The 26,235-nt window shown below is 45.6% G+C and overlaps 1 protein-coding gene across 1 annotated transcript in view; it reads right to left on the bottom strand.

Moving 5' to 3' along the window:
* Positions 1-26,235, bottom strand: part of LOC140388578 (inactive dipeptidyl peptidase 10-like) — a 1,987,526-nt gene that overhangs the window by 1,694,122 nt on the left and 267,169 nt on the right. The gene's annotated exons all lie outside the window — the stretch shown is intronic.

The raw sequence follows: 26,235 nt of genomic DNA, 5'->3' as shown, positions 1-26,235 counted from the left end.
CCCCAAATGGAAAATTATAAAACCTTCTGCACTTGAAATGCCACCACATAAATTTGCATAGGACGCATCACTATCAACTATGAGTTTCAATGTGCCTAAGGTCACCTAAAACCGGGAACTTCAAAACACACTCCTGCATTTTTAGTTTGGCCAACGTTTTACTTGCTCTTATTATGTCTTCCACTTTGGGATCATTCATTTCTGTACTCAACTCTAAGACATCAAAACTCACGTCCGGCCTAGTCTGTCTACCTAACCAGTTCAGTTGCCCAATTAAACTTTGCAGTTGTTCTTTTTCTATCTTTGAAACCATTGCGTCTTTTTGTGAAACTCGGCCACGACTAATTGCTATTGGGCTGATGCTTTCCAAATACGATTGCTGACGTAAAGTTGCCCCTAACTTAGTCTGTCCAATTTCCAGTCCAATATATTTAAATGCACCGGAAGCCTGACTTCCAACCCTGAATTCTTTCCTCAAACCAGAGATTACAATAGCTTCAAAATCACAAGTCCCACCCCACAAAAAATCATCGACATGCATCATAAAGGTGCCAGAAAGATTTCCTTTATAGTGCCAGTAAATCATTGCAGGATCTGCTTTCAACTGGCAACAGCCTAAATTGAACAAAACTGACCTTACCGGAAAATACCAGACTCTAGATGCATCATTTAATCCATATACACATTTGTTCAACTTCCAGAGTACCCCTTCTATGTTAGCTGCTTCGTTAGGAGAAAAATGCCTCTCTGGAGCTGATGCCCCTGCAAAAAGGCAGCTTTTATATCTATAGATTTGCATTCCTATGCCTTTGTGGCTAATAGAGCCAAGAAGATCTTTAAAATAACCTTTCCTGCTGGAGGTGAATCTATCCTTAAATCCTGATCTTCCATGTTTTCTTCAAATCCCCTTGCCACAAGCCTGGCCTTTGCCTTATAAGTTCCATCCGGAAGAACCTTTTCTGTGCAAATCCATCTGTGGGATAGAGCTCTTTGTCCCCTATCCGGTACTTCCGCGTATACCCCAAATTCACTCCAACTATGCAATTCTTGCCGTTTAACATCTTTGATAACTTTTTCATCTAATTTATTTGAAGTCACCAAAGTCTCACGTGCATGTGGGCTTCGACTCCTATTAGTATTCGTAGTCTTACTCATGTTCCGAGATCTTGGTAAACTACGTCCCCTCTCCTGGCTGGTATCTTGTTCTGTATTGCTACTGCTTGATCTTTCCCTTCTGCTGTGGGATGTCCTTTCAATAGTTCTCGACCTTTTCCTGCGGACCTGTTCACTATCCGATGTACTATCTGAACTGGCACTGCGTTTCTGTGCCCTCCATTTTTGAACTTTGTTTTCCCAATCCATTGTCTTGACTCCCTCCCCTGAATGCTGTACATTCAACCAAAGTTTATACTTTCCAGTGGCCTTCGCTGCTCTACTAATAACAGTTGCATCCTTCCATTGACTAGACCCTTCAGACAAGTATGTCACTTTTGTACCAACTTTTGGCAGTTGCCCTTATGGAAAAATGGCCTTTTCTAATTCATCAGAAGTGTTGTGTTCCTTTACAGAAACCCTGTCTATATCAGTTAACTGGTCCTCATAGTTCTGTAACATGCGTACCAGATGACTCTGGTTCCTTGTCATGTCTGTCTGCTCTATCTAAATTTGAAACTTTGTATTCTGTACCCATTATCCTTGATGAATGTACCCTAACAGTCTGATTGCCATGTTGTAAAATAATTGTTTTGCCATCTATGCCTATGATCTTCCCTGGGCCTTTCCATTCATTAGAATTGTCTCTCTTATCGTATACCATGCCTCCTTGCTGAAAACCGGCATCTGATGGCCGTACGTTATGTCTTAAAGCTCTGTGAATTCTTTCAGAGACTTCTGCTTCCAAAAAAGCTTTTCTACTGCTATGTAATGCAGTTAAATGTTCAGCAAAACCAGAGCTAATTGTACTCCCCTCCCAAGCTGGAGGCTGGTCATCCAAAATGAGCGAAATTTTTGAATTTCTACCTAACACTAATTGATAAGGACTATAGCCCCCAACAATCTGCAATGAATTCTTTGCATGTATCGCCCATGCTAAAGCTGAATTTAGCCTGCAGTTTGGTCAATCTGCCAAAATTTTCCAAAGCATGTCATCAATGACAGCATGATTTCTTTCACAGACTCCATTACTAAATGGGCTTTCTGCAGCCGTATTCATAACTCTGATATTCACGTTTTCACACATATCCCTAAACTCACCATTAGCAAATTCTCCGCCCTTGTCCGTAAGGAATTTTGCCGGTGGACCCATTCCTGTCCCTATCCATTTTTCGACGATTTGATCCAGAATCACTCTTTTCTTTGCTTCGTACAATCGTTGATTGACTAAATCTGGTTGCTAAATCTACAAAATGCAAAATAAATATATTATTTGCTTTATCCCAGATCTTAAGGTCCATGGCCACAATGTCGTTAAAATCCTTGGCCAAAGGTAGGGTTACTATCGGTCGTGCTGGTGTTCTTCTGTACTTCCTACAAACTTCACAGCGGTCACTAACCTGTTCTATCAATTCAGTATAGTCGTCATCCCTTACCCTGCATCCTTTAATAAATGTTTCAGCCTCCGAGGAGACGGATGTGCAAATTGCCTATGCAGTTTTAATACCATAAGCTTTTTATCAGCTAAAGTCCCATTTTCATCTGCCATTAACACATCCTTAACCACTCTACTTGAAATATTATTTGTCAGTAATGGAATACAATAGTGTCCCGACTGTGTAAATTGTATGTCCACCGTCTTTCCAAAAACTGTTGCCTTATCCTGTTCCATATCCAGTTTCATGTGTGCTTTCTTCATCGACAGTCTGCTCAGAAGCAAAGGTATCTCACTTGACACAACATCCGTGCTAATGAAATGATTCACTCTGGCAATATTGCAAGGGATCACTACTCTTTTCAGCGACTTCAGAGTATTATCATCCCCAAATCTGAAACTTGTGGAACTTTCAAATTCCTTAACCTTGTTACGATTTTCAGCATTCAAGGAGTCCAGATAACATTTTAACCAGTCAATTCCACACACAGTAGATGTGCAGCCACTGTCCAATACAGCACAGTTGAAGGATTCTGCAACCAACACCCTCATTACCGGCGTAAAACTGCTTGTCAATAGGACAATGCCTTCTTTCTGGTCACTATCTTTTTCCTCTACTGACTCTTCCGTGTCATGTGTCGCTTCAAACACTCTATCATAACAAGTTGGACAGTTGAAAGCATAATGGTATTGAGAGTCACATCGAAAACATCGATTTATGACTTCCGGGTGCGGCGATGACCAGCTGAGTCGCACGTTTCGGCAGCTCCCGGTGAAACGGACTTTTGGGCTCTTGATAGGAGCCCCAACGGCAATTTTGACGGCTACAAAAACACTGTGCGGTAAACCAGAAGGGAATCCCCCCTGGATACGGATGAAAAAAGGAGGAGAAAGTGGCCGGATTGCAGTGGATCCTTTAGAACAGCGGCAAGGAAGGCAAGCAAAAACCAAGATGGCGTCGGAAGGTGGCAGTTTAACATGTGGCCCTGAACAACAAGTGTTCTTGAAATGCTGTGTGGAAGAGCTCAAAAAGGAAATGAAGAAAGAGCTGTTGGCCCCGATACTACAGGCGATCGAAGGGCTAAAGGAGGAGCAAAAGACCCAGGAGCGGGAGCTTCGGGTCGTGAAGGCAAATGCAGCCGAGAATGAGGACGACATACAGGGCCTGGTGGTGAAGACGGAGACGCATGAGGCACATCAGAAACGATGTGTGGAAAGGTTGGAGGCACTGGAGAACAACGCAAGGAGGAACAACCTGAGGATTCTTGGTCTTCCTGAAGGTGCGGAGGGAGCGGACGTCGGGGCATATGTGAGCACGATGCTGCACTCGTTAATGGGAGCGGAGGCCCCGGCGGGTCCGTTGGAGGTGGAGGGAGCATACCAAGTGATGGCGCGAGGACCGAGAGCAGGAGAAATTCCCAGAGCCATAGTGGTGAGATTCCTCCATTTTAAGGATAGAGAAATGGTCCTTAGATGGGCAAAGAAAACTCAGAGCAGTAAATGGGAGAACGCGGTGATCCGCGTTTATCAAGACTGGAGTGCGGAGGTGGCGAGAAGGAGGGCGAGCTTTAATCGGGCCAAGGCGGTGCTTCATAAAAAGAGGATAAAATTTGGAATGCTGCAACCGGCAAGACTGTGGGTCACATATCGAGGGAGGCACCACTACTTTGAGACGGCGGATGAAGCGTGGACTTTTATCGTGGAAGAAAAACTGGAATGAGCGGGTTATTAAAAAGAACGTTTGAACAAAGTGGTGGGGCGAATGTGGGGGGCGAAGAGGGGGGTTAAAAAGGGGGGAAAGAGGAGTTTTATGTACTAATCCTGCGATGTGGTAACTTTTCTCTCTTCCACAGGTGGTGATGGGGGGAGGAGGGGAGGTGGAGGAGATGGGGCGTTGCCCATTGGGGACGGGGCCAAGGGAGAAGCGTGGGCTTGGTTCCCGCGCTATGATAATCATGGCGGGAATAGAGAAGCAGGAAGGAGGGGGCGTCGCACGGTGCGAGCCGAGGTCACGGGGGGGAAGCCGAGGTCGGCCAGAGTTTGCTGACTTCTGGGAGCAACATGGGGGGAGTAATTACACCAGCGGGGGATCTAGCGGGGGAGGGTGGGAGGGGGGAATTACTGGGCTGCTGCTGCTGGGGAGAGGGGGGAGCTGGTATGGGAGGAGATGGGCGGGGGGGGCACCGCCTGGGGGAGATACAGCTGCGTGGGAACCGGGTGAGGAGCTGGAAAAAGGGGATGGCTAATCGACAAGGGGGGGGGGTAGGAAGCCCCCCAACCCGGCTGATCACGTGGAACGTGAGAGGGCTGAACGGGCCGATAAAGAGGGCACGGGTACTCGCACACCTTAAGAAACTTAAGGCAGATGTGGTTATGTTACAGGAAACGCACCTGAAACCGATAGACCAGGTTAGGCTACGCAAAGGATGGGTGGGGCAGGTGTTCCATTCGGGGCTAGATGCGAAAAACAGGGGGGTGGCTATATTAGTGGGGAAGCGGGTAATGTTCGAGGCAAAGACTATAGTGGCGGATAACGGGGGCAGATACGTGATGGTGAGTGGCAAACTACAGGGGGAGACGGTGGTTTTGGTAAACGTATATGCCCCGAACTGGGATGATGCCAATTTTATGAGGCGGATGCTAGGACGCATTCCGGACCTAGAGATGGGAAAGCTGATAATGGGGGGAGATTTTAATACGGTGTTGGAACCAGGGCTGGATAGGTCGAAGTCCAGGACTGGAAGGAGGACGGCAGCAGCCAAGGTACTTAAAGATTTTATGGAGCAGATGGGAGGTGCAGACCCGTGGAGATTTAGCAGACCTAGGAGTAAGGAGTTCTCGTTTTTCTCCTATGTCCATAAAGTCTACTCGCGAATAGACTTTTTTGTGCTGGGAAGGGCGTTGATCCCGAAGGTGAGGGGAACGGAGTATACGGCTATAGCCATTTCGGATCACGCTCCACACTGGGTGGACTTGGAGATAGGGGAGGAAACAGGAGGGCGCCCACCCTGGAGAATGGACATGGGACTAATGGCAGATGAGGGGGTGTGTCTAAGGGTGAGGGGGTGCATTGAAAAGCACTTGGAACTCAATGATAATGGGGAGGTCCAGGTGGGAGTGGTCTGGGAGGCGTTGAAGGCGGTGGTTAGAGGGGAGCTGATATCAATAAGGGCACATAAAGGGAAGCAGGAGAGTAAGGAACGGGAGCGGTTGCTGCAAGAACTTTTGAGGGTGGACAGACAATATGCGGAAGCACCGGAGGAGGGACTGTACAGGGAAAGGCAAAGGCTACATGTAGAATTTGACTTGCTGACTACGGGCACTGCAGAGGCACAATGGAGGAAGGCACAGGGTGTACAGTACGAATATGGGGAGAAGGCGAGCAGGTTGCTGGCACACCAATTGAGGAAAAGGGGAGCAGCGAGGGAAATAGGGGGAGTGAGGGATGAGGAAGGAGAGATGGAGCGGGGAGCGGAGAGAGTGAATGGAATGTTCAAGACATTTTATAAAAAATTATATGAAGCGCAACCCCCGGATGGGAGGGAGAGAATGATGGGCTTTTTGGATCGGCTGGAATTTCCCAAGGTGGAAGAGCAGGAAAGGGTGGGACTGGGAGCACAGATCGAGGTAGAAGAAGTGGTGAAAGGAATTAGGAGCATGCAGGCGGGAAAGGCCCCGGGACCGGATGGATTCCCAGTCGAATTCTATAGAAAATATGTGGACTTGCTCGCCCCGGTATTGACGAGGACCTTTAATGAGGCAAAGGAAAGGGGACAACTGCCCCCGACTATGTCTGAAGCAACGATATCGCTTCTCTTAAAGAAGGATTAGACCTATTTCCCTCCTAAATGTAGATGCCAAGATCCTGGCCAAGGTAATGGCAATGAGAATAGAGGAATGTGTCCCGGGGGTGGTCCACGAGGACCAAACTGGGTTTGTGAAGGGGAGACAGCTGAACACGAATATACGGAGGCTGTTAGGGGTAATGATGATGGCCCCACCAGAGGGGGAAACGGAGATAGTAGTGGCGATGGATGCCGAGAAAGCATTTGATAGAGTGGAGTGGGATTATTTGTGGTCACGAATGGACGGGGATCTGCATATTTTCGGCTCCATAGAGGGACAAGGCAGGGATGCCCTCTGTCCCCATTATTGTTTGCACTGGCGATTGAGCCCCTGGCGATAGCGTTGAGGGGTTCCAAGAAGTGGAGGGGAGTACTTAGAGGAGGAGAAGAACACCGGGTATCTTTGTATGCGGACGATTTGCTACTATACGTGGCAGACCCGGCGGAGGGGATGCCAGAAATAATGTGGATACTTGGGGAGTTTGGGGATTTTTCAGGGTATAAATTGAACATGGGGAAAAGTGAGTTGTTTGTGGTGCATCCAGGGGAGCAGAGTAGAGAAATAGAGGACCTACCGTTGAGGAAGGTAACAAGGGACTTTCGTTACCTGGGGATCCAGATAGCCAAGAATTGGAGCACATTGCATAGGTTAAATTTAACGCGGTTGGTGGAACAAATGGAGGAGGATTTCAAGAGATGGGATATGGTATCTCTGTCACTGGCAGGGAGGGTGCAGGCGGTTAAGATGGTGGTCCTCCCGAGATTCCTCTTTGTGTTTCAGTGCCTCCCGGTGGTGATCACGAAGGCTTTTTTTAAAAGGATTGAAAAGAGCATCATGGGTTTTGTGTGGGCCGGGAAGACCCCGAGAGTGAGGAAGGGATTCTTACAGCGTAGCAGGGATAGGGGGGGGCTGGCACTACCGAGCCTAAGTGAGTATTATTGGGCCGCTAATATTTCAATGGTGAGTAAGTGGATGGGAGAGGAGGAGGGAGCGGCGTGGAAGAGATTAGAGAGGGCGTCCTGTAGGGGGACTAGCCTACAGGCTATGGTGACAGCCCCATTGCCGTTCTCACCGAGGAACTACACCACAAGCCCGGTGGTGGTGGCTACACTGAAGATTTGGGGACAGTGGAGACGGCATAGGGGAAAGACTGGAGCCTTGGGGGGGGTCTCCGATAAGAAACAACCATAGGTTTGCCCCGGGGGGAATGGATGGGGGATATGGAATGTGGCAAAGAGCAGGAATAACACAACTGAAAGATCTGTTTGTGGATGGGAAGTTCGCGAGTCTGGGAGCGCTGACCGAGAAATATGGGTTGCCCCAAGGGAATGCATTCAGGTATATGCAACTGAGGGCTTTTGCGAGGCAACAGGTGAGGGAATTCCCGCAGCTCCCGACACAAGAGGTGCAGGACAGAGTGATCTCAAAGACATGGGTGGGGGATGGTAAGGTGTCAGATATATATAGGGAAATGAGGGACGAAGGGGAGACTATGGTCGAAGAACTAAAAGGGAAATGGGAAGAAGAGCTGGGGGAGGAGATCGAGGAGGGGCTGTGGGCAGATGCCCTAAGCAGGGTAAACACGTCGTCCTCGTGTGCCAGGCGAAGCCTGATTCAGTTTAAGGTATTACACAGGGCGCATATGACTGGAGCACGGCTCAGTAATTTTTTTGGGGTGGAGGATAGGTGTGCGAGGTGCTCGAGAAGCCCAGCGAACCATACCCATATGTTTTGCTCATGCCCGGCACTTCAGGGGTTTTGGATGGGGGTGACAAAGGTGCTTTCAAAAGTAGTGGGGGTCCGGGTCGAACCAAGCTGGAGGTTGGCTATATTTGGGGTTGCACAAGAGCCGGGAGTGCAGGAGGCGAGAGAGGCCGATAGTTTGGCCTTTGCGTCCCTAGTAGCCCGGCGCAGGATATTGTTAATGTGGAAAGAAGCCAAGCCCCCGTGGGGTGGAGACCTGGATAAATGACATGGCAGGGTTTATAAAGCTAGAGCGGATTAAGTTCGTTCTAAGGGGGTCGGCTCAAGGGTTCACCAGGCGGTGGCAACCGTTCGTCGAATACCTCGCAGAAAGATAGATGGAATGGAAAAAAGAAGGCAGCAGCAGCAGCCCAGGATCGGCGGGGGGGGGGGGGGGGGGGGGAGGGGGGCGGGGAGGAACCAGAAGGACTCTCAGGGTTGTTAATATATACTGTATAATATGTATAGATCGTTGCTACAGATAATTATATATTGGACTGTTATATTATATTTTTGGAGAGTGTTACTTGTGATAAGGCAGTTGCCAATTAGGGTTAGTTTTCATTTTTGTTATTTATTATTTATTCTTTTTTTTGTTTATAAAATAGGTCATTGTTATTTGTGTTGTTATAATGTTGTGTAAAGGATGCACAATGTACTGTGTTGGTTGACCAAACATTTTCAATAAAATATTTGTAAAAAAAAAAAGAAAACATCTATTTATCATGCCCCATGCATTTCTGGGGTTCATCTTCCTATTGTAGGTTCTAACTGGGTTTCTGCCTTCATAATTTCCTTGTCTCAGTCTCTTTCTATAGTCTTGAGCCCTGTTCGTAGCCATACGATTTCGCCATCCTGTTAGTAGTGTATCTTCCATATTCTGCCTTATTGCAGTCTGAACTATTTGGGTCATCAGAGCCATCGGAATCGAATGTTTCCGCAGAAACCTTTGTAAAGCTTTTGTCATCTGTTCGAATAAGGTATCCTTATCAGTAATCTGAACTCCTGTCAAAACCAGGACCCTATCCATGTTGCTCAAGTCAAGTAATTTAAAGGCCAACACAGACTGTGGAAATTCCAGGTTGTGTTTCTGCAGCCTTTTATATAGTCTGCCAAATTCCATTATATAGTCTTCCATGGAGATATCCTCCATTTTCCGGAACTTATCAAAATCCGACCATGCTTCATACGCACTTAACAAGTCATTTTCTTATAAATCTTATCTATATAATTTAATAAAGTCTCCAGACCTTCTTCTGAGTCTAACTCTTCCAATTCCAGCTCAGAAAGCACTTTGTTTCGGATTTTACTGTCATATGGTAGAGAAAGAGCCAATGCCATACCTTGTTTTCTCTTTCCCAAAGCAGTTACTTTAGTCCACATAACTACTGCACTTCTCCATTGGTCGTACGATTCCCTTTGAGAAAATAAGGGAGGATAGTCATATCCAGCCATCTTTATTCTCGGTTCAGCCATATATCCCTTTTTTTCTTTCCTCACTCACTCCTTGGCTTGATCTGGAAAAGTTGTATCATTCAACCATCCTCTGCTACAAATTGTTAGACATTTTAGTTGCTGTGATATGAAGAGTCGAAAGTTCTGTTCCTTTTTCACCAACACACATTTATTTCATTCCAACAGACTTTGCACAAAACTCTAACTACACATCACCTGACAGAGGCCACCTGAAGCCCCTTGACATATCAGTGTCAATTAATGGATACTTAACATAAATGAGACAACTAATTGCAATTTCTCTTAACCAACTACTTAACACAGGCAGCAGAGCTCGCAGTCGTAGCCTATGTAATTGAGCACCCGGACTCTTTCCCAATGCCTGCGGACATACATTCAGACAGCCTGTATGTCTGCAACAGTTTAACAGAATTCCTCCCCCTATGGGAATCTTGTGGTTTTGTGTCCGCTGACAGAAAACCCTTACCCTCCACCCCTGTACTGAAACACATCCTTAAAGAAGCAGCCGGCCACACATATGGCCTCATTAAAGTAAAAAGTCACCACCGCACCTCCCCACCCGGTAATCTCAAGGCTGGAGCTAATGCTGGAGCCCGCAATGGTCACTTCTGGCAACCACCCGAATACGAGCAGATGCATACACTCCAGGTATCCCAAACCAATATCGAAGATTTATCCCAAGCACAGAAGGCCGATGAGTCCCTTAAACCGGTTTTGAACAGCACCTGCCCAGCCCCTTATGATAAATGGGAGAACACACTCACTATACAAGATAGCATAGTTTTAAAGGACGGAGTTTTTATGGTCCCCAACCAGGACAGAAACCAGTTAATATACCAGTTCCATGACGGACACAGGACATCAGGGAATAGACAGTACCATTGCCCATTTAAAACCTCTGTGATGGTGGCCTGAATTAAAAAGCGACGGCACCCATTATGTAGAGAGTTGCCTAATTTCTGCTCAAAACATTCCCGATCTTATGCAAAGAAGGGACAATTAAGACACACCCGACCTGTAGAGGGCCCCTGGACAAATCTTCAAATCGATTACATTGGTCCCCCCCCCCCCCGCCCTGCAGAAATGGTTTCAAATATGTTCTGGTCGTTATTGAGATATTCACTAAATGGGTGGAAGCATTTCCCACTCGTTCCAACACAGCAAAGGCCACCGCTAAAATCTTGACCCATCAGATATTTACGCGCTGGGGTCTTCCTCTCAGCATTGAGTCAGACCAAGGTTCCCACTTCACCGGCAGGGTGATGCAAAACGTAATGACAATATTTGGCATTAAACAGAAGTTCCACATAGCATACCACCCCCAGTCCAGCGGCATTGTAGAGCGCATGAACCGCACTTTAAAAACGACTATTAGAACGACGGTGCAGCAGAACAACACCACTTGGTATGCAGTACTTGCCTTCGCCCTCATGTTCATTAGAAACACGGTTTCCAGTTCCACAGGTTTCACCCCCCACACCCTCATGACAGGGAGACACATGAAAGGCATTAAATATTTATTAGGACTCGATTTTGCAAACCCCGCAGTAACCGCTCTCACCACGATAAAGCAGTGCATAAGGCTCACGCACTATAATTTCCTGGATTACCCCTGCTGCCCTTCTTAAACAATGGAACAACATTGACTATTCTCCAGTCCTCTAGGACCTTATCTTTAGCCAATGAGTACACAAAGATTTCTGTCAAGTGCTAGGGGCCAGGGTTTAGAGAACCCCAAAGTGTATCATGGAGTTCACCTGACCCACAACTTTTACTAGATTGTGGTATGGGGAGCACACGGCCCACTCTACAGGTGTGGTGCAGCAAACATTTAAAAGTAACTTTTAAGCAAAACAATGTTTATTCTATGAACTCAGTTAATTTTTTAAAAACATACAGTGAACACCTTAGCAACCATAAATTCAAATACACCCCCCAAAGAATACAACATTCTATGTAATCCTTAAACTTTCCTTTCAACATCCATAAAACAAAAATATTTTTTACAGAAGCACATCAGGTTTAAATTCTCTACTGAGAGCAGTTATCACTCTGAATTCACCAAATGATCTAGAGATAGTCTTTAGATGGCAGGGAGATCGAAATTATACCTTCTTTGGCTGACTTCAGCTCCAACACTAAAACAAAACCAAAAAACACAGACAAACCCAAGCTTTTCCTCAAAGCGAAACTAAAAAGCAGAACTCAGCTCCACCACACTCTGACATCACTTCAGCCACTTGAGCAGAGAAACATTTCTTAAAGTGACATTCCCATGACATCTCCCTCCAAGAAAAAAAAAACCATCAACTTCAAGATGGTTTCATTTTTCACCTTTTCACTTTCCTTTAAGAAAGGCAGACAATAAATATACTTTTGTAAAAAAAAAAACACGCACAAACAGGCGTAATAACATAGTCCATTTCAGTTCTTCTTCCTGTAACTCATCATCACATTCTTGACAAAGCATTGGCTATCGTGTTTTCTCGTCCTGCCACATGTATTATTTTTAAATGAAATTGCTGTAACAATAAATTGCATCGAAACAGTCTGGCATTGTTATTCCGGAATCGTGCCAAAAACGTCAGTGGATTATGATCAGTATGGATAATTGTCTCAACCGGATTGCTGGTCACATAAATTTGAAAATGTTGCACAGCCAGCACTAAACTCAAAGTATCCTTCTCACTCGTGGAATACTTCTTCTGGTGCGAATTCAATTTTAAAAAAAATAACCAATAGGCTGCTCTAGCCCTTCGTCATTGTCTTGTAGAAGCACCGCAACTACGCCCACATCTCTCGCATCAACACCCACTTTTAATTGTTTTGTGTGATTTGGGATGGCTAACACAGGAGCAGTGGTTAACACAGCCTTCAGGCCGTCAAGTGCCTGTTGACACTCCGCTGTCCACTGGAATTTGTTACGTTTCTTGAGCAAGTCCGTCAGTGGAGCGACCACACTGCTAAAATTCGGTACAAATTTCCGGTGACATCCACTCATACCCAGAAATCGCATTATTTCCCGTCGTGTCGAGGGTATCGGAAACTCCCCAATAACTTTGGTTTTCACATCCCGTGGGACCATTCAACCCTGTCCGATTGTATGGCCAAGGAAAGTGACTTGGGCTTTTCCAAATTCACTTTTGGCTAGGTTTATCACCAAACCCACCTCCTGAAGTCGATCGAATAACTCCATCAAATGCTTCAAATGTTCTTTCCATGTCTGGCTAAAAATTACCAGATTGTCGATGTATACCGCACAATTGGGTAATCCTGAAATGACTTTGTTAGTTAACTGTTGAAATGTGGCTGGGGCATTTTTCATGCCAAATGGCATAACTTTGAATTGGTATATACCATCTGGAGTCACAAAAGCGGAAATCTCCTTCGCCCTGTTGGATAAAGGTACATGCCAGTAACCTTTAAGTAAATCCAATTTGGAAATAAAAGCGAATTGTCCCACCTTCTCAATGCAATCCTCCAAATGTGGGATAGGATAAGAGTCTGTTCTTGTAACTGCATTAACCTTTCTATAGTCCGCACACAGCCATTGGGTACCGTCTGGTTTAGGTACCATCACTATGGGTGAGCTCCATTGGCTGCAACCCACTTCAATTATGCCATTTTTAAGCATACTTTCAATCTCTTTGTTAACCTGTGCCAATTTTAAAGGGCTAAGGATGTTGTTTGATTGGAACAGCATTTCCCACATCTACATCATGTATAGCCATTCTAGTGCTTCCGAACTTATCACCACAAACTTGCCCACATGATATCAATAACTCTTTCAGGTCAGTCCATTTTTCCTCTGGACGGTAACTCAACAATTTATCCCAATTTTTAAGAACATCCTCTTTTTCCAATTTAATTTGAGGTATGTCAAATTTACAGTCATCTGGATTTGGTTAGTCACTTTGAGTTAGAATCATTAAAACCACCTCCTTTTTCTCTCCTTCCCTTTCAAAGTAATTTTTAAGCATAGCGCATTACACACTCGGTGAGTTTTCCTTCTAACTGGCATTCTTACCACATAATTCACCTCACTTAATTTCCTTTCAATCTGATAAGGTCCACAAAACCTTGCTTTTAAAGGTTCACATACCACTGGTAACAATTTTGGATGGTACGCAGTTGATTTAAATTGTTTTATTCCTAAGCTATCCATAACATCTTTGAATAACTTTGAGGTAAAATTTGATCCTTGATCCGATTGTATTTCTGTGGGTAGTCCATATCTAGTAAAGAATTTAAGTAACTCCTCCACAATCTTTTTAGCTGTAATATTACATACTGGAATGGCCTCTGGACATCTAGTAGACACATCCATTATAGTCAAAAGATATTGATTCTCACGTTTCGTTTTTGGAAGCGGTCCTACGTAATCAATTAAGATCCTTGTAAAAGGTTCCTAAAGTGCTGGAATGGGTATTAAGGGCACTGGTTTTATCACTGCTTGAGGTTTCCCTATAACCTGACATGTGTGACATGATCAACAAAATTTAACCACATCTTTATGTAGTCCAGGCCAATAAAATGTTTTTGTATTTTAGCTTGAGTTTTTCTTACTCCCAAATGACCTCCCACTGGTACCTCATGTGCAACTCGCAACACCTCCTTTCTATACCTTACCGGCAATACTACTTGATGAACTCCTGCCCACTTTTCATCCTCCTGCATATGTAAAGGTCTCCATTTTCTCATCAAGACATCACTTGTACGGTAATCACACTCTGGTATATACTCAGATTCCTCTTCCGTGTATGCTTTCTGATACATCCGGTTTATTTCTACATCTTTCTGTTGTACCTACGCCAATTTTCCGGCACTAAAAATATCCGCCTCATCTTCCAACTGTTCTTGTTCTTTTTCAACAATCTGATCAAAAATCGTTTCTGACAATTGCACTTCAGCGTCATCTTCACTCTTTGATTTCTCCTCTTGTCTTAACCTGTGACTTTGCGACCTTGTTATTACACAATCCGGAAAAATCCCAGAATACTCGCCCTTCAACACTTCAGTTGTCTGATTTTCCACTGGCTTATCAACCACAGTAGGCATCACTTCCACCTGCGATCCAGCTATATCATTACCCAAGATAAACTGTATTCCTGGACAAGATAGTTTCTCTATTACTCCTACCACCACTTCACCACCCTTCACTAGACTTTCCTACCTTACCTTATATAATGGAACACTATTCTTCTCATTCTGAATTCCACATATTACCACCTTTCCTGGCAACATTCCTCCCAAACTACATAACTCCTCATCTCTTACCATTAAAGATTGACTAGCTCCCGTATCTCTTAAAATTGTGACTGCTTTACCTGCTCCCTCTGATACACATGAGTAAACTTTACTCACACAAGTAAATTCTTTAAAGAGATCTGGCACCTTCTTATCAATCACCTCTTGATCAGGCTGTACAAGCTGTTGCACCTCTTTCGCTTCACTTGGGCTTTCCTTTACCACTTTAACAAATCCCAATGTCTTATCCTGTTTTACCACATCAGCCTTCCCAGTGCTTTTCTTCCACCACCAACACTGACTTTACATGGCTTGGTTTATGTTATAACCTGCCTGCTTACCATTGGCTGGGGACTAATGACAATCCCACAATCCTGTGGGAGTATGAGCTTCCCCAATGAGGGGGGCGGAGAAACCATTAGTAAACTCCATGTATAAATAAAGCTGGCCAGTTTGGAACCAGCAGGAAGGAGTGTGCAGCAAGGGAAGTTGCTGCTGCTGTTATATACTTCCCGTATATAACCCCTCCTGTAACAGCCTCCCTGAACAGGCGCCGGAATGTGGCGACTAGGGGCTTTTCACAGTAACTTCATTGAAGCCTACTTGTGACAATAAGCGATTTTCATTTCATTTTATTTCATATATATATATGTTATTGTAAATAAATGTTATTACTTTGTATCCTTAAAACTCGTGCTGGATTCTTCGTGGCCCTCACAAAAGTTTATTGCAGTGAAAACATTTTAAACTTTTCATGTCTCTTCCACCCTCCTGGATTTTCTTTTTAATCTGAGGTACACTCTCCTTATTATCTCCCATCAGATCACCTTTGCCTCTACCACTTGAGTATTTCTCATGTCCCCAGTTTCTATCCCTCACAGGCTGAAACTGATGTCAGAAACCAAGCTTTGATTTATGAACTAATTCATAATCATCTGCCATTTCTGCTGCTAACCTCACAGTTTTAACCCTCTACTCTTCCACATGAGTTCTCACTACATCAGGAATTGAATTTTTAAACTCCTCCAAAATTATAATTTCTCTGAGAGCTTCATACGTTTGGTCTATTTTCAAAGCCATTATCCACCTATCAAAATTACTCTGTTTGATCCTTTCAAACTCCATGGGCGGGAGTCTCCGACCCCCCCGCTGGGTCTGAGAATCGGCGGGGGTCGGCGTGAATCCCACCCCGCCGCTTTGACGGCGGCTGCCGAATTCTCCGGCGCCGGTTTTCCGGCGGGGGCGGGGATCACACCGCGCCGGTCGGGTGCCATTGGCAGCGGACCCCCCCGGCAATTCTCCGGGCCCCGATGGGCTGAGCGGCCACCCGTGAAATAGACGTGGTCCTTCCCAGCGGGACCTAACTTGGAGGGTGGCTAGCGGAGTCCTAGTGGGGGCGCGCGCGGGAGGATCCGGCCCCGGGGAAGCCACCCACGGTGGCCTGGCCCGCGATCGGGGCCCACCAATCTGCGGGCGGGCCTGTTACATGGGGGCACTCTTACCCTCCACACCGGCCTCTGTAAGGCTCCGCCATGGCCTGCGCGAAGAAGAAACCCCCTGCGCATGTGCAGGAAACACGCCGGCGGTTCTGCGCATGTGCCAGAACACGCCGGCGGTTCTGCGCATGCGCCAGAACACGCCGGTGGTTCTGCGCATGCGCTGGCCCACAGTGGCCCTTTGCCACTGGTTGGCGCGGCGCCAGCCCCTCTACCGCCGGCCTAGCCCCCGGAAGTGCGGAGGATTCCGCAACTTCCAGGCGGCCTGACGCCGGAGTGGTTTGCACCGATCTTGGTGCCGGCGTTGGGCCATCCGGCCAGTTGGGGGAGAATCCTGCCCCATGTATGTTTTACCAAATTCTTTCCTTAAATTTCTAAACCTTTGTCTGTAGGCTTCAGGCACTAGTTCATATGCACCTAAGATGGATTTTTTCACCTCCTTATACATCCCAGATACCTCCTCCGATAGTGATGCAAACACTTCACTAGCCCTACCTACCAGCTTTGTTTGAATCAGTAATACCTGCATGTCCTGTGGCCATTTCATTTGTTTAGCTACCTTCTCAAATGAAATGAAAAAGGCTTCTACCTCATTCTCATCAAATGATGGCACTGCGTAGACATATTTAAATAGATCCCCACCAAGCCTTTGACTATGACTCTCGTTCTCACTATCCTCATCACTATCCTCCAACTGTACGTTTCCCTTTACGTCCACCAATTTTAACTGATTGTCATGTTTCATGGCCATTTTTTGAAGTTCAAACTCTCTCACTTTATGTTTTTCCCTGATCTGTATCTCCCTTTCTCTTTCTTTATGTTCTGCGATGGCTATTCTTTCTGTTTTCCTTTCTTCTCTCTCTTTTTCTTTTTCCTATCCATTTCTTTCGCATTCAAGCTGCTTTAATTCTTTCTCATGTTCCATTTGTTTAATTTGTAACTGAACTTTTGCCATTTCCAATGAGTCAAACTATATCGCAGGCAATTTTAAATACTTAGCCACCGCCATAATTACATCACCTTTTCGCATTTTGTCAGGTAATGTTCACTGCAATATTTTTGCCAACTCTAAAAACCTGTTTTTATTCTCTGTCCGTAAGGTATTGCGTGTGACCGTCTCCACCCCCAAAAACTTCACAGCCTCTGAAAGAGCCATTGTCCACAACACACTCCCTACTTAAACTGAAATACAACACCTGAAAAGCAACCACAATATGCTCACTCCTCACTGTCTTTAAGTTCACTAAGCCAATCCAATAGTTAGACTTTTATCCCCCTCGAGCCCCAATTTGTTATGGGTTTAGAGAACCTCAAAGTGTATCATGGAGTTCACCTGACCCACGACTTTTACTAGATTGTAGTATGGGGAGCACACGGCCCACTCTTCAGGTGTGGTGCAGCAAAAATTTTGAAGTAATTTTTAAAGCCAAACAATGTTTATCCTATGAATTCAGTTAACCTTTTTAAAACATACAGTGAACATCTTAGCACCCATCAATTCAAATACACCCCCCAAAGAATGCAACACTCTTAAGTAATCCTTAAACTTTCCTTTTAACATCTTTAAGACAAAAATCTTTTTTACAGAAGCACATCAGGTTTAAATTCTCTACTTAGAGCAGTTATCACTCTGAATTCACCAAATGATCTAGAGGTAGTATTTAGATGGCAGAGAGATCAAAATTACACCTTCTTTGGCTGGCTTCAGCTCCAACACTAAAACGAAACCAAAAAACACAGACACACCCAAGCTTTTCCTCAAAACGAAACTAAAAAGCAGAGCCAGAGCTCAGCTCAACCCACACTCTGACATCGCTACAGCCACTTGAGCAGACAAACATTTCTTAAAGTGACATTCCCATGACACAAGGCCCCAGCAGTTTCCTCCCTTGCTTCCCTCAATATGCTGGAGTAGATCCCAGCAATCCCTGGGATTCTAACGACCGTAATGCTTTTTAAGACTCCAACATCATCTTCTTTTCGATATTGCCATGACCCAGGATACCTACACATCTTTCCCTAGACTCATCATTCACCAAGTCCTTCTCTTTGGTGAATACTGATACAAAGTACTCATTTAGTACCTTACCCATTTCCTCTGGTTCCACGCATAGATTCCCTCCTCTGTCCTTGAGTGGGCCAACCGTTTCTCTGGATACTCTCTTGCTCTTTATATACATCTAAAATGCCTTGGGATTCTCCTTAATCCTGTTTGCCAAGGACTTTTTGTGATTCTTTTCCTACTCCTAACTCCTACTTTAAGTTCCTTCCTACTTTATTTATATTCTTCAGGGGCTTTGTCTGTTCTCAGCCTTCTAGACCTTACAAATGCTTCCTTTTTTTTTTTGACTTGGCTCACATTATCCATAGTTATCAACAGTTCCCAAAACTTTCCTTCCTTTTCACAGGAACATGCTGGTCCTGAATTCTAATCAACTGATTATTGTCACAAGTAGGCTTGAAATGAAGTTACTGTGAAAAGCCCCTGGTCGCCACATTCCGGCCCCTGTTCAGGGAGGCCGGTACGGGAATTGAACCCGTGCTGCTGGCCTTATTCTGCATTACAAGCCAGCTGTTTAGCCCACTGTGCTAATCCAGCCCCTATGTTGCGTTACCCTCAAATAGCCAACCCAAATCTAAATTCTTCAGTTCCTGCCTTATATTTTTGTAATTTGCCTTCCCTTATTTAGCTCATCAGCACTTTACATTTTGTACTTGTCTGGCAGATCTTCCTGGAAGATTTCCATGGGAGTGGATGCAATCACCAACTGAACAATTCTGTCTGCTCTGCATTTGAAAAATCACAATGGGAGTCGCATTGTGGGTGGGTTTAGCGGGGTGTTTCCCAGCACTCCTGCTATCGAACCAAACCGTGATTTTTTTTCAGGCCTCAGCAGGGAACACCCCAACAAGGCCGCACTTGCCTTCATTTCCTGCAAAGAGCAGCTCCGCTTGTCAGTGCAGGAAGAGATAGGGACGCCATTTATAAATGATATCCCGATCACCCAACGCGACCCGCGGAGCACCCAAACCTACCTGTTGGGGAGTCCTCTAGACACCAGCACCTCACCTCATAAGGGCAGGGCATCCCTGGATCCGATTCCTGGCGTGGGCAAAATGCCACCTTGGCACCAAGATATTGCCAGCCTAGCTCCCTGGCAGTATCCCTGCCAGGGGCACCTTGGTACTTCCCGACTGGCGCCCAGATGGCACTGACAGACTGCCCAGTTGGCACTTACAGAGTGCCTGGCTGGCAGTGCCAAGATGCCCGGGTGGCATCAGAAGTGCCAGGGTGCTACCCTTCCCAGAGGCTAACCTGGGGGCCTCCAATCACCTGGGAGACACCCCCAAGTGCTATTTCCCCTGGACCCTGCTTGTGGAGACCAGTGCTAAATGGCACCCAGCTGGGGTCTTTTCGGCGAGGGGATTCGATCCCGGACACTGGTTAGATCCGGCGGAGAAATATTTAAGTGTGACTAACATTATGGGCGTGATCCAGATCGCGATGCCTCATGAGATCGAACAGGATCTCGCGAGGCGTGGCGAGCTGGGAAAATCTCGGGAGAAGCGTCTCGTGAGATTTATCGGCTGTGTCGCATCCCAACTCGGGAGCCATGTGGCCGATAGATCAGATCCATTGAGTTTCTCTTTTCTCTCCATCTGCTGATAAATTGTTCAATGGATTCAGTAGGTTGTTGTTAAAATAACATGAACTCTAGTCGATTAATATGAAAGTTTAATTTGTCTTCCAATATAGCCTGTATCTTTTTGGAGATTATTTAGCTCTTCTGCTATAAATCCTGATGTGTTCAACCTGTGTAGACCTTCATTCCCAATTGCTGGTGAATATATAGCTTGTCTGGTTCAAAGACATTTGAATCAAGAAACCATAGCTCTGTACATAGTTTAAATATACTGTGAAGTCAGATAGGAGGCCAGCTGCAACCCAATCTAAATTGGAGAATTTTGTGAACTTTTTGACAATATTTCTTTCACCTTCATTTCCCAATAGTACCTACATGAATGTCGTTGCAGCTGTTTTGTATGCTTTTCAAAAACTCCGCTGGTTCTCAACGCAACCTGCACTGGCCTGGATTTTCTGAATAGTTTGTCTGCCTCTCCTTCGTTTGCTATCATTCTGACCCACGCTCTGGCCATGCACCTGTCCAGACTGAGCTAACCCAATGCTGGAAAAACATGCTGTATTTATTTATTACTTCTCGGCACATGTTAAAATATATGGTGACACAGTAATTAGCTCTGCTGCCTCACTGCACCAGGGACCTGGGTTCAATTCCAGCCTTGGGTGACTGTCTGGAGTTTGCACATTTTCCCCACTTCTGGTTGAGTTTCCTCTAGATGATCCAGTTTCATCCCACATTCCCATGATGCACAGGTTAGATGGGTTGCAGGGATAAGGCAGGGGAGTATTTAATTTAATTTGTTCATGAGCTGTGGATGTTGTTCCAGCATTTCTTGCCCATCCCTCTTAGCCCTTGGAGTGAGTGGCTTGCTTGGCCATTTCAGTGGGGGGCAGTTAAGAGTCAACCACATCACTGCGTGGGTCCGGATTCACATGTAGGCCAGACCGGGTTAGGATGGCAGATTTCCTCCCTGTAGGACATTAGTGAACCAGATGGGTTTTTATGACAATCGGCAATTGTTTCATGATCATCATCATCAAATTTTACCGTCTGCCATGGTGGGATTCGAACCTGGGACCCCAGAGCATTACTCTGGGTGTCTGGGTTATTAGTTCAGTGAAAGTAACACTACACCACACTCTTCCCTGGGCCTGGATAAGGTGCTCTTTTGGTGCAGATGTGATGGGCCGATTGGATTACTTCTGCACTGTAGAGAGTTTATGAAATATACATGGATAGAAAGTGTGAAGACATCAGAGCTCCGTGTGTCAATGTTCTGCTCCACACTGAAGTGAAACTGAGACTGGCTCACATAACACACCTCCTTTAAAGTGATGGCCTGCTGTAATCTCTTAAAGGTCTTATTACAACAATGAACAGCATGTTCAGGCTCCTCAGCTGTTGTCTTCTTTGGAGGGTAAATACCTAAAGGCCTGAACTGAGGTTTTGGCATTGGTAGACTGAATAAGGTCACTGAACCTCTTCCCACACTGGATCTAGTTTCTGTGAACAGTCCTCTGTCCTCCGACTAAGTCAACAAACTCCATCCATGCCTGCTTGGTCCAGGAGGGCAGCCTTCTCCTGTTACCCTTCCGAGGATCTCACTTCTCTCCCACTGCCTTGAGGAGGATGTCGGTCTCTATTTGTGAATCAAGGGGCTACCCTGCCCCATTTCAAGGCCTCTGCATCTCCTGAGACATCTTTCTGCTGGTTGACAATGCAATTAAATGTTTGTCGTGGTCTGTTTAAATTGGGCAGCACTTGCACAGTCCCACCTCAAGTCCCCTACGACAGTCGCGTCTGCTAACTGGCCACATAACCTGCCTTTTAGCCAATTAGTCGTCTGCTAATCGGGAGACTGTGACTGCTTCCCCCAATGGGTGAGCTCTGAAATCTGTTTCCCGTCCATGAAGATATACCCCCCTGCCTGTGGACAAAGTTGTATAAAAGTGTCCATTTGGACAGGGAGAAAGAAGGGGAAAAATGGATAATCTTCACACAATGAGCTCTATCAAGTCAAAAGGTAACAGCACTTTCTTTAGATAATCAGGCGGCACAGTCAAACATCTAACTGTCCAGGATGTAATCAGAGATGTAGGAAGTGTAATCAGCTGAGTCATTCTGAAATTGTTTTTTACACCATTGTTAAAGCAGTGATGACGAGTTATAAATCAGATGATAAGGAGTCATTGTCCTCTGAGTCAGTTATGCATAATGACATAGACAAATCATGGCTGGCAAACCTGAAGATAAATGGCGATATCGTAAATTTTATGATTAATATTGATGCCGACATTACCGCCATACCACAGCACGTCTAGCACAGCGTTCCAGTTAGAGCAATCAGATTTAATACTGCAAAATCCTGGAGGGATATTAGATTGGAAGGGACAATTTATGGTGCAGGCAGCATACAAGGGAAGAAAGTACAGGTGTTGAATTTTTATGATCAGTTTCACATGTTAATGATCTGCTAGTCCAACAGCCGAATACAAGTTGCGTTTAGTGCAGAGAGCAGAGGAGATAACTGCAATATGCCTGGTGATGTTGAGAATCTGAAGTGTAAGAATTAAACAGATTCTAAAAAGGCTAACATACTGCAGAATAAATTGAATCTACAGAATCGTGTATGCAAGAGTACTGGTTATTTTTGTTTTAGGAAGGCAAATTTCGGATCTCTGATAATCCTAAGTGCTTGGATGAGGCTGAAAAGTGGGAAAGATTTTTTGTACATTGATGAATATTGACTCCCAAACTGACGGAAGCATTTATTTTCCTCATTGGTTGCTTCATCTGGGTTTTGGCAGATATCACTGAATGTACAAAATGCCCTGCTGACAACTTTCATTATCCCCTTTGGTCAGCTTTCTTTCTGATGAGTCCCATTTGGAATTCTGTCAGCAGCAGCTGACGTATTTCAGTGCAAAATCTCCTGGAGACTAGAATCAGATAAAGTCCATAATACACATCTGGAGACAGCAATAAATGGTTTCCTGAAGTCAGAACTAAAATTGAACAGGAGTAAATGGCACCCGCAAAGCCTATAAATTAAGCCACTTTTCAAGCACCAAAGATGAATTGCTGTAATGGACGGTTCAAATATAGGCTGCTTACCTCCCTGGAACAGGCCTCAGATAAGCCTGACATAAGTTGGTGAGGTGGGGGCAGCAGGATGGGGATAATCATAGTTAACCGATGGCCAGTAGGAATGCTGTGTTGGTGAATGCATCAGTTCTGCAATTCTTGGCTCTACATCAATATGAAAACAAATAATTACATTTGTATTTTCAGTGAACAAGTTTCATCCGTATCCAGAAAACCTAAATGAATAAATCAATTTTAAAACACAATATGGGACTCTGTTTTCCACATTCAAGAGATCTGTCTAAAGTAGCTTTCCCAGGTGCCTTTAAAATGACCTGCCCCGATGTTTTGAAAGTTCAGTCTTGTTGTACCCCTGATGGGCAATTTCTACTCACATGTGAATGTGAATATTATGGTCGCTTCAACAGTGAAGGTAGAATTAAACCATATCCAGTGAAATATTAACCTCCACCAAGAACATTGTTGCATCATATCAGCAACGTGTTAGGTTATTAGATTTGTCACAAAATGACAGAAGTATTAAACGCTTATAGAGCTAAAGTAGTAAAGGTTTAAAGCTTTAGGCTTATTCCAGGGATTGCATTGAATAACGGCTGGGTAATGACCACCTTGAATAAAAAAGGGCCTGACTAGTCTTTCCCACCCACCCTGACACTCGGTGATATTACTATCATCAAGTTCACTACCTTCAAAATCCTGGGAGTCACCATTGACCAGAAACCCAACAGGATCAGCCATATCATAGCCACCAGGATCAGCCATATCATAGCCACCAGGCTACTGGAGCAAGTTAGAAGCTGGATATTCTTCGAAAAGTGGCTCATTACCTGACTTCTTAAAATAATTATAATAATAATATTTATTAGTGTCACAAGTAGGCTTACATTAACACTGCAAAGAAATTACTGTGAAAATCACCTAGTAGCCACACTCTGGTACCTGTTTGGGGACACAGAGGGAGAATTTAGAATGTCCAATTCACCTAACAAGCACGTGTTTCGTGACTTATGGGAGGAAATTAGAGCGCCCGGAAGAAACCCACGCAGACACGGGCAGAACGTGCAGACTCCGCACAGACAGTCACCCAAGCCAGGAATGGAACCTGGGACCCTGGCGCTGTGAAGCAACAAGAAGACCAAGGAGCTGATCATCGACTTCAGGAAGCATAGCACGATACACACTCCCATCTGCATCAATGGCTCCGAAGTGGAGATGGTCGATAGCTTTAAGTTCCTGGAGGTCACCATCACCAACAGTCTGTCCTGGTCCACTCACGTTGATGCAACAGTCAAGAAAGCCCAACAACGTCTCTACTTCCTACGGAAGCTAAAGAAATTTGGCATGTCTGCATCGACTCTCACAAACCTCTATAGATGTATGATAGAGAGCATCCTATCCGGCTGCATCACAGCCTGGAATGGCAACTGCTCAGTCCAAGATCGCAAGAAACTGCAGAGTGTGGTGAACTCAGCCCAACGTATCACACAAGCTTGCCACCCCCACATTGATTCTGTATACACGTCCCGCTGCCTCAGGAAGGCAGACAGCATTATCAGAGACCCCTCCCACCCAGGCATTGCCTTCTTCCAGACCCTTCCATCAGGCAGAAGGTACAGAAGTCTGAAGACCCGCACATGCAGACATAGGAACAGCTTCTTCCCCACACTCCTCAACGACTCCCCCTCAGACTGATCTGTTCTCTGTAAGAACACTAGGTGGGATTCTCTCAGCCCGGGGCCGGGCCAGAGAATCGCCATGACCGCTGCGAATCGCACCACAGCGTCCCGGGTTAGGCCGAGCAGCCGTCACATAAATCCAGAGTCCCGCCGGCGCCATTCTAACTTGCTCCTAGCCGGCGGGACCTGGGCGTTGTCGTGTTAGGTACTCTGGTCTGACACTGGCTGCAACTGGATGCAGCTTAGATCAGAAACAAACTCCAGGCCTTGAAGTTAGTTCAATCAGGTTTATTGAACTGATAGCACAGTTAGCACAGTTCTCTGTGAGTTTGACTCTCTGCTAACTTAAGTGTGGTCACTCTGTCTGACTGAATCAGACTAGTTCTTAGCCACGTGGTGGAGGTGTGAGATTGTAACAACACCCTTGACTGACTCTCTAGATGTTCATCAGTGGAAAGAGATGTTCATCAGTGGAAAGAGGCAGAGTGTGAGTACCTTGTGTCTTTTATAGTCAGAACCCACCCCTGAGTGTCCTGCCTGCTTATTGGTCATGTCCTTTTCTCTGTGTCCATTAGCTGCTTGTCTGTATATCATTATGTGTGTGTCCGCATATCATGACATCTCCCCTTTTTTCATGTTTGGATGACATATGTGAACATATTTACAAGAATAGGCCAATATTAACATATGTACATGCAGTGGATGTGAACATATGTACATATGAAAATAGCTGTCTAATGCGAGACCACAGAACATAGCAAACAGAACAAATGTTCATAAGTCCAGTCTCTGTGGCTTGCGTCTGATCCTGGTCGACCGCCAGAGAGGTGGTGGTGGGGACGACATCGGCTTGATGGGCGGGATTGAAGCCTGACTGGTGGCCTCGTGAGTCGAGGTATCAGGAGGTGGCAAAACAACAGAAGGAAACGGAGAAGAATGTGGTTGCGGGCAGGCAACTTTGCGCAGTGCCCGTCTGTTTCATTGCACAACAGAACCATAAGCCAGACGCACAACATACGAACGGGGGGCAGCCTGTCAAACAACGACAGCTGGAGCTGACCAGCCTCCATCAGGGATCTTGACCCGAACAGGGTCTGACGGGGATAACGTGGGCAAATCGGTGGCATGAGCATCATAGCCCTGTTTTTACCGGTCTCGGAGTTGCTGCACCTTCTGCAGCACCGGGAGGTGATCCAGGTTGGGCACTTGTATGGCTGGAAGTGTCGTTCGCCGGTCCCTGTTCATCAGGAGTTGAGCCGGCGACATGCCAGTGGACAGTGGGATTGCCCTCTATGCAATCAGCGCAAGGTGAGTGTCAGACGCAGAAACGGCAGCCTTGCAGATGAGCTGCTTCACTATGTGCAACCCTTTCTCAACTTTTCCATTTGACTGCGGATAGTGTGGGCTGGAAGTGA

The sequence above is a fragment of the Scyliorhinus torazame genome, chromosome 2, assembly GCF_047496885.1.
Source record: "Scyliorhinus torazame isolate Kashiwa2021f chromosome 2, sScyTor2.1, whole genome shotgun sequence".
In the NCBI taxonomy this organism is placed as follows: Eukaryota; Metazoa; Chordata; class Chondrichthyes; order Carcharhiniformes; family Scyliorhinidae; genus Scyliorhinus; species Scyliorhinus torazame.
This window is presented reverse-complemented; position numbering and strand designations above follow the sequence as displayed.